This window comes from Macaca nemestrina, chromosome 11, assembly GCF_043159975.1.
Source record: "Macaca nemestrina isolate mMacNem1 chromosome 11, mMacNem.hap1, whole genome shotgun sequence".
Lineage (NCBI taxonomy): Eukaryota > Metazoa > Chordata > Mammalia > Primates > Cercopithecidae > Macaca > Macaca nemestrina.
In genome coordinates this window covers 5,419,305-5,427,374 of record NC_092135.1, presented here as the reverse complement: position 1 = coordinate 5,427,374, position 8,070 = coordinate 5,419,305, and the positions used below count along the sequence as shown (strand labels likewise).

Genomic DNA, 8,070 nt, shown 5'->3' with positions numbered 1-8,070 from the left:
TAAGGGGCCAACACAGAGCTCAAGCCATGGCTTCAGAGGGTGCAAGCCTCAAGCCTTGGTAGCTTCCACATGGTGTTGAGCCTGCAAGTGCACAGAAGTCAAGAAGTGGGGTTTGGGCCTACGTTTGATTGATGTACCTGAAAGTGACAGGGATCATGGAACCAAGCTGGAAATGCACTCCAGGATATTATCCAGGAGAAATTCCCTATCATAGCAAGACAGGCCAACATTCAAATTCAAGAAATACAGAGAACACTACAAAGATACTCCTTGAGAAGAGAAACCCCAAGACATGTAACTGTCAGATTCACCAATGTTGAAATGAAGGAAAAAATGGTAATGGCAGCCAGAAAAAAAAGTCAGGTTACCCACAAAGGGAAGTCCATCAGACTAACAGCAGATCTTTCTACAAAACTCTACAAGCCAAAAGGGAGTGGAGGCCAATAATCAACATTCTTAAAGAAAAGAATTTTCAACCCAGAATTTCATATCCAGCCAAACTAAGCCTCATAAGTGAAAGAGAAATAAAATCCTTTACAGACAAGCAAATGCTGAGGGATTTTATTGCCACTAGGCCTACCTTCCTTACAAGAGCTCCCAAAGGAAGCGCTAAATATGGAAAGGAAAAACCTGTACCAGTCACTGCAAAAACATACCAAAATGTAAAGACCATCGACACTATGAAGGAACTGCATCAACTAATGTGCAAAATAACCAGCTAGCATCATAATGATAGGATTGAATTCACACATTAACAATATTAGCCTTAAATGTAAATGGGCTAAATGTCCCAATTAAAAGATGGAGACTGGCAAATTGGATAAAGAGTCAAGACCCATCAGTGTGCTGTATTCAGGAGACCCATCTCACGTGCAAAGACACACATAGGTTCAAAATAAAGGGATGGAGGAATATTTATCAAGCAAATGGAAAGAAAAAGAAACAGCAGCATTTGCAATCCTCGTCTCTGATAAAACAGAAAAAAAAGACAAAGAAGGCCATTACATAAAGGTAAAGAAATCAATGCAAGAAGAAGAGCTAACTATCCTAAATATATATGTACCCAATACTGGAGGACCCAGATTCAGAGGCTTAGACTCCCACACAATAATAGTGAGAGACCTTAACACCCCACTGTCAATATTACACAGATCAATGAGACAGAATATTCACAAGGATATTCAGTACTTGGACTCAGCTCTGGACCAAGTGGACCTAATGGACATCTACAGAACTCTCCACCCCAAATTATCATTCTTCTCGGCATCACAGAGCACTTATTCTAAAATTAACCACATAATCAAAGTAAAACACTCCTTAGCAAATGCAAAAGGACAGAAATCATAACAAACAGTCTCTCAGACCACAGTGCAATCAAATTAGAACTCAGCATTAAGAAACTCACTCAAAACCACACAACTATAGGGAAACTGAACAATCTGCTCCTGAATGACTACTGGATAAATAATGAAATTAAGACAGAAATAAATGAGTTCTTTGAAACCAATGAGAAACAATACACAATGTACCAGATTCTCTGGGACACAACTAAAGCAGTGTTTAGAGGGAAATTTATAGAACTAAATGATCACATGAAAAAGCAGGAAAGATCTAAAATCAACATCCTAACATCACAATTAAAAGAACTAGAGAACCAAGCGCAAACAAGTTCAAAAGCTAGCAGAAGACAGGAACTAACTAAGATCAGAGCAGAACTGAAGGAGATAGACGAAAAATCTCTTTAAAAAATCAATGAATTCACCAGCTGGCTTATTGAAAAAATTAACAAAATAGATAGACACTAGCCAGACTAATAAAGAAGAAAAGAGACAATAATCAAATAGACAGAATAAAGAATGATAAAGGGGATATCACCACCGATCCCACAAAAATACAAACTAACATCAGAGAATACTATAAACACCTCTATGCAAATAAACTAGAAAATCTAGAAGAAATGGGTAAATTCCTAGAAACATAAACCCTCTCAAGACTAAACCAGGAAGAAGTCGAATCCCTGAATAGACTAATAACAAGTTCTGAAATTGAAGGAGTAATGAATAGCCTACCAACCAAAAAAAGCCTAGGAACAGACAGATTCACAGTCAAATTCTATCAGAGGTACAAAGAGGAGTTGGTATTATTCCTTCTGAAACTATTCCAAGCAATAGAACAAGAGGGACTTCTCCCTAACTCATTTTATGAGGCCAGCATCATCCTGACACCAAAACCTGGCAGAGACACAACAAAAAAAGAAAATTTCAGGCCAACATCCTTGATGAACATCAATGTGAAAATCCTCAATAAAATGTTGGCAAACTTAATCCAGCAGCACATCAAAAAGCTTACCCACCACAATTAAGTTGGCTTCATCCCTGGGGTTCAACATATGCAAATCAATAAATGTAATCCATCACATAAACAGAACCAATGACAAAAACCACATGATTATCTTAATAGTTGCGGAAAAGGCCTTCGAAAAAATTAAACACCCCATTTATGTTAAAACACTCAATAAACTAGGTATTGATGGAACGTATCTCAAAATAATAAGGGCTATTTAGGACAAACCCACAGTCAATATCATACTGAATGGGCAAAAGTTGGAAGCATTCCCTTTGAAAAATGGCACAAGATAATGATGCCCTCTCTCACCACTTCTATTCAACACAGTATTGGAAGTTCTGGCCTGGGCAATCAGGAAAGAGAAAGAAATAAAGGATATTCAAATAGGAAGAGAGAGAGTCAAATTGTCTCTGTTTGGAAATGACATGATTGCATATTCAGAAACCCCATCATCTCAGCCCAAAAACTCCTTAAACTGATAAGCAACTTTAGCAAAGTCTCAGGATACAAAATCAATGGGCAAAAATCACAAGCTGCATCCATGTCCCTACAAAGGACACAAACTCATCCTTTTTTATGGCTGCATAGTATTCTATGGTGTATATGTGCCACATTTTCTTAATCCAGTCTGTCACTGATGGACATTTCGGTTGATTCCAAGTCTTTGCTATTGTGAATAGTGCCGCAATAAACATACGTGTGCATATGTCTTTATAGCAGCATGATTTATAAACCTTTGGGTAATAAATGAGTGTAACTAGAATGCTTGTAACACAAAGAAAGGATAAATGTCTAAGGTGATGGATACTCCATTTACTCTGATGTAATCATCACACATTATATGCCTATATCAAAGTATTTCACGTACCTTGTAAACATATATATCTACTATATTCCATCAAAATAAAAATAAACATTTTATTTAAAAAATCACAAGCATTAATAAACAACAAAAAATAGACAAACAGAGAGCCAAATCATGAGTGAATGCCCATTCACAATTGCTACAAAGAGAATAAAATACATAGGAATACAACTTACAAAGGATGTGAAGGACCTCTTCAAGGAGAACTACAAGCCACTGCTCAAGGAAATAAGAGAGGACACAAACAAATGGAAAAACATTCAATGCTCATGGATAGGAAGAATCAATATTGTGAAAATGGCCATACTGCTCAGAGTAATTTATAGATTCAGAGCTATCCTCATCAAGCTACCACTGACTTCCTTCACAGAATTAGAAAAAACTACTTTAAAGTTCATACAGAACCAAAAAAGAGCCCATATAGCCTATAAAATCCTAAGTCAAAAGAACAAAGCTGGAGGCATCACTCTACCTGACTTCAAACTATACTACTAGTCTACAGTAACCAAAACAGAATGGTACCAAAACAGAATGGTACCAAAACAGATATATAGACCAATGGAACAGAACAGAGGCCTCAGAAACATCTTTCTTTCGTAAATTGCCCAGTCTCAGGTATGTCTTTATCAGCAGCGCGAAAATGAACTACTACACTATTCAGTCAGTCTACATGAGGAGATTTGGTGCATCTAGGCCATTAAATACTATCTTTATCTGTCTGATACGTTTTTATCTTAAGATGATGCTTCTCTTCCTGATTTGAAATGTTCGAATTTCAGGAGTTTTTTCATTGGCTTCACATAGTTGTTCTGATGCTTCCTCAGTTTATGTGTTCCAAACAAAACCCAAAATGATTTTATTTTTTGAAAAACCACTGTTGATTTTAGGGTAAGAATTCCTTTAAGTCACCTTATTTTATGAGTTCCATATAAATCTCATATGAGTTCCCTTCTGTGATTAATCCATGCTTTTTTTCCCTACCCCCGTCAATCATTCACCCTCCCTGCAGAGCTTTGTACTCTATGATGCTGATCTGTACAAAGGCACAATCCAACCTAAAACGAGGAGGGAAGAGACAGGGTAAGGAGACGTATTTATGTGATTCCTGTTCGTTTGCTTGTCCTCGCACTGGCTATGTTTCCTCAGGTACAGCTCTGGCAGCCTTTCTTCTCTGTCTCTGGATCTAAGGTACTATGGCAATACTGATTACTCCATTTTCACCTTTAGGCCAAGGAGTGGTAAAAGCTCCCGATTACAGGTAATCCCTGGAATCCCCAACATCTCTTGTTGCTTCCTGGCTCACACTCTTCACACATCTAACTGGTCATTGAATTCTTTCGAGTTGAGCACTTTTAAGGGCTCGCTGGATATGCCACTCAAAATAAGACAGATACAACTGCTGTGGCTTCCCATAGCATTTGGAAAAAAATACAAGCCTTGACCTTGCTCCTGAAGACTCTAGATGCCTGCCCCTGTCTATCTTTTCCACCTTTTCCTACCATACTCACCTCCTCATCATCTACACGCTACTTTCTGTTTCTTTAACCTGCAAAGTTTAATAGCTCCTCACTACTTTTTTTTCCGAACTATGACTGCAATGGTATTCTTCTTTCAGATGATTAAATGCCTGCATCCATCTGGTCTGTAGAATCTTGATTCTCATATTATCAGCTAAAAGACTTCTTCATCACCCTACTCTGCTGGGAAAACAAAAGAAACAAGGAAAATTAGTTGGAAGGTATAAAGAGGAAACTTAATTGACCCCACCATTCTCAAAATGGCTAGTTCAATTTACAGACTGTGCATTATTCCAATAGTTACCCCTTTGGTGAATGCATGCTGTAAAGTTCCAAAATTGTACAATAGGCAAGAAGATTTCCACAAAGCCAATGAAATCACTAATTCGAAAATAAGATTAAACAAATAGTATTTAACTTTTTATGGCTTCAAGGGTGTTATTTCAATGGTGCAGGTTTATTTGCATAATCTGCATATGTATATTCTGAACTTTATCTTCCCCTAGTATCTATCTGCAGTGTGAATGTGTCTACAAGGCTGGAACTTAATGATTCATTTAGGCAGCCCCTTAGCATACACTAGGATATCTTGTCTTTTTTTTTTTTTGCGTTATTTCCATCAAAACATGTAAACATTTTCTTGATTTAATAACAATAGAAAAGGTATGAGAAAAGACAAATTGTCTAGAAAAAAACTCATCAACCCACCATTATGATTTATATGGCACAATCTGAAACACCTTTGCAGTATGTTTGTATAAAAAAAGTCTATAAAAATGAATGGCTGGGTGGAATTCATTATAGAATGAAATTTGCATTAAAGGTGAGCTTTCTGCTAAACAAAGACATGAAGAAATCTTTAGAAAATGTGGAAACACTGGAGACTGACAAGTTAATTTCTGTGTCTGACAAAAAGGCCTAAGGTCTAAGCTAGATAAAGACTGATGCCCTAGAAAATCTGAGCTGTGGAATCACCTTTGAAATCTTGGTTTCACTATTTATGAGTCATGTCACTGTAGGCAAGGACCTTAGCCTCTGAGTCTCAGCTTTCTCATTCTGTGAAAGGAAATAGTATTACCTCGCTGATTGAATCATGAAGCTGAGAGTTGAAGCACTCAGTTCAGTACCTGGTAGAGCCTTGAAGCTCTGTCAGTGTCCATCAGTGTCATCCAGAAACAACCTACTCAACCAACTACATACCAGTCATGATGTCCTGGTCCTTTGTAAGAGTCTGCCAAGCTGAAAAACAATGTTCTGAAGTCCATCTTGAAGTAATACACTAATCAATTGTGCCTTAGTCTGTTTTGTGTTGCTATAACAGAATACCACAGACTAATTTATAATGAACAGACATTTATTTGGCTGATAGTCTGGAGGCTGGGAAGTCCATGGCTGAGGCACCTCATCTGGTGAGGGGTTTCTTGCTGCATCATCTCACAGGCTGAAGGCATCATGTAGGTGAGAGAGAGCAAGGGAGGGGGACAAACTCATCTTCATAAGGACCCGGCTTTCACAATAGCAAACCCACTCCCACAATAACAGCAAGTTGTATTATGCCAAAGGTTGAATTGATGATACTCAAATTTGTTAATCAATCTATAGACTTGTTTATTTACACAGACTCCTGGGTAAAGGCAGCATCTTCATGCTGGACCCTTAGTCTCCTTAAACCCTTTCTTGCTGTCAGAGACAAAATGATGTCGGAGCCCACATTAACAAAATCTGTTTATGCATAAGCTGAAAAAAAATCTCATTTGCCCTCACTTTTGTTTCAGCAGGGGCTCAAGGGTGTTCGAAAGGAGAGTAAGTTTAAACAGTAGAAAGAGGAAAGACTGTTGGGCACACATGCTATTGAGAGGTGAAGCCAGCTGGGCTTCTGGGTCAGGTAGGCACTTGGAGAACTTTTCTGTCTAGCTAAAGGATTGTAAACACACTAATCAGCACCCTGTGTCTAGCTAAAGGTTTGTAAACGCACCAATCAGCCCTATGTAAAAATGCACCAATCAGCACTCTGTGTCTAGCTAAAGGTTTGTAAATGCACCAATCAGCTCTCTGTAAAAACGCACCAATCAGTGCTGTGTCTAGCTAAAAGTCTGTAAACACACCAATCAGCACTCTTTAAAAATGCACCAATCAGTGCTCTGTGTCTAGGTAAAGATTTGTAAATGCACCAATCAGCATGCTGTAAAAATGGACCAATCAACACTCTGTAAAATGGACCAATCGGTGCTCTGTAAAATGGACCAATCAGCAAGACATGGCGGGGGGGGGGGGGGGGTGGCAAATAAGGGAATAAAAGCTGGTCACCTGTGCTAGCAGGGGCAATCCACTGGAGTCCCCTTCTGTGCTGTGGAAGCTTTGTGCTTTTGCTCTTTAGAGTAAATCTTGCTGCTGCTTAGTTTTGGGTCCAAACTACCTATATAAGCTGTAACACTCATCTCCAGAGTCTGTGGCTTCATTCCTGATGTCAGGGAGACCACATACTCAGGAGGAACAAACAACTGCAGAGGCACCACCTTTAAGAGCTGTAACACTCACTGCCAACCTCTGTGGTTTCACTCCTGAAGTGAGCAGGACCACAAATCCACTGGGACACATCTGAACATCTGAAGGAGCAAACTACAGATACAGCATCTTTAAGAACTGTAACACTCACCGCAAGGGTCCACAGCTTCATTCTTGAAGTCAGCGAGACTAAGAACCCACTGGAAGGAACTAATTCCAGACACACTATTAAGGTGGCATATCAAGAAATAGGGAGAGTTTCTAATTGGTCTTCAGGCAGGTTTGGCAGTCCTTGGTTGGCTGAAAGAGGGCAAGGGAGCAGGTGGAAACATTTAAAAAGAGGGTTACTGAATGTTAGTTACAGGGGGTTCTGCGTAACTGGGCATTTCCTCACCAAGTGGGGGTTGACAGAAGAATTTTTTGTCAGACTCTCAATATTGCTTGTGGGAGAGGGCGAGCCTGGCCTCCATGAGAGGACGTTTCTTATTGCTGGATATATGTGCCTTTGGCCAGGCCTGAGATCTTTTACTTGAGCTTTCCCTTCAAAGATCTCACTCCATGTTGCAAGCCCCCCCGTTAAGCATCTAGATGCTGTGGTTACGTGTGCTGTTCTGGCCTCACACCAGGCAGTAGTGCTCCCATTGTGCTCAGCAGAAGCCTGGAGAGTGACTTAATTTCTCAGAGCTGGGGAGAAACGAATTCAGATCTGAATCTCTGTCTCTGGTTTCCAAACCGAAAAGTTCCCCTTATCCTGGGCCTTGTCTTTGTTCACAAATCAAAGAAAAATGGTATACTGGGAACTTTTGAGCCAGAAAATTATATCCTTACATTTAGGCT

General features: G+C 39.3%; 1 long non-coding RNA gene across 1 annotated transcript; it reads left to right on the top strand.

Annotated features, from left to right (window-relative positions):
* Nucleotides 1-3,780: 3,780 nt before the first annotated feature.
* Nucleotides 3,781-5,101, top strand: LOC105492442 (uncharacterized). The gene is made up of 4 exons (XR_011609496.1): nt 3,781-3,826; nt 4,221-4,291; nt 4,439-4,469; nt 4,827-5,101. It is a non-coding gene; the product is annotated as an uncharacterized lncRNA (long non-coding RNA).
* Nucleotides 5,102-8,070: the final 2,969 nt, after the last annotated feature.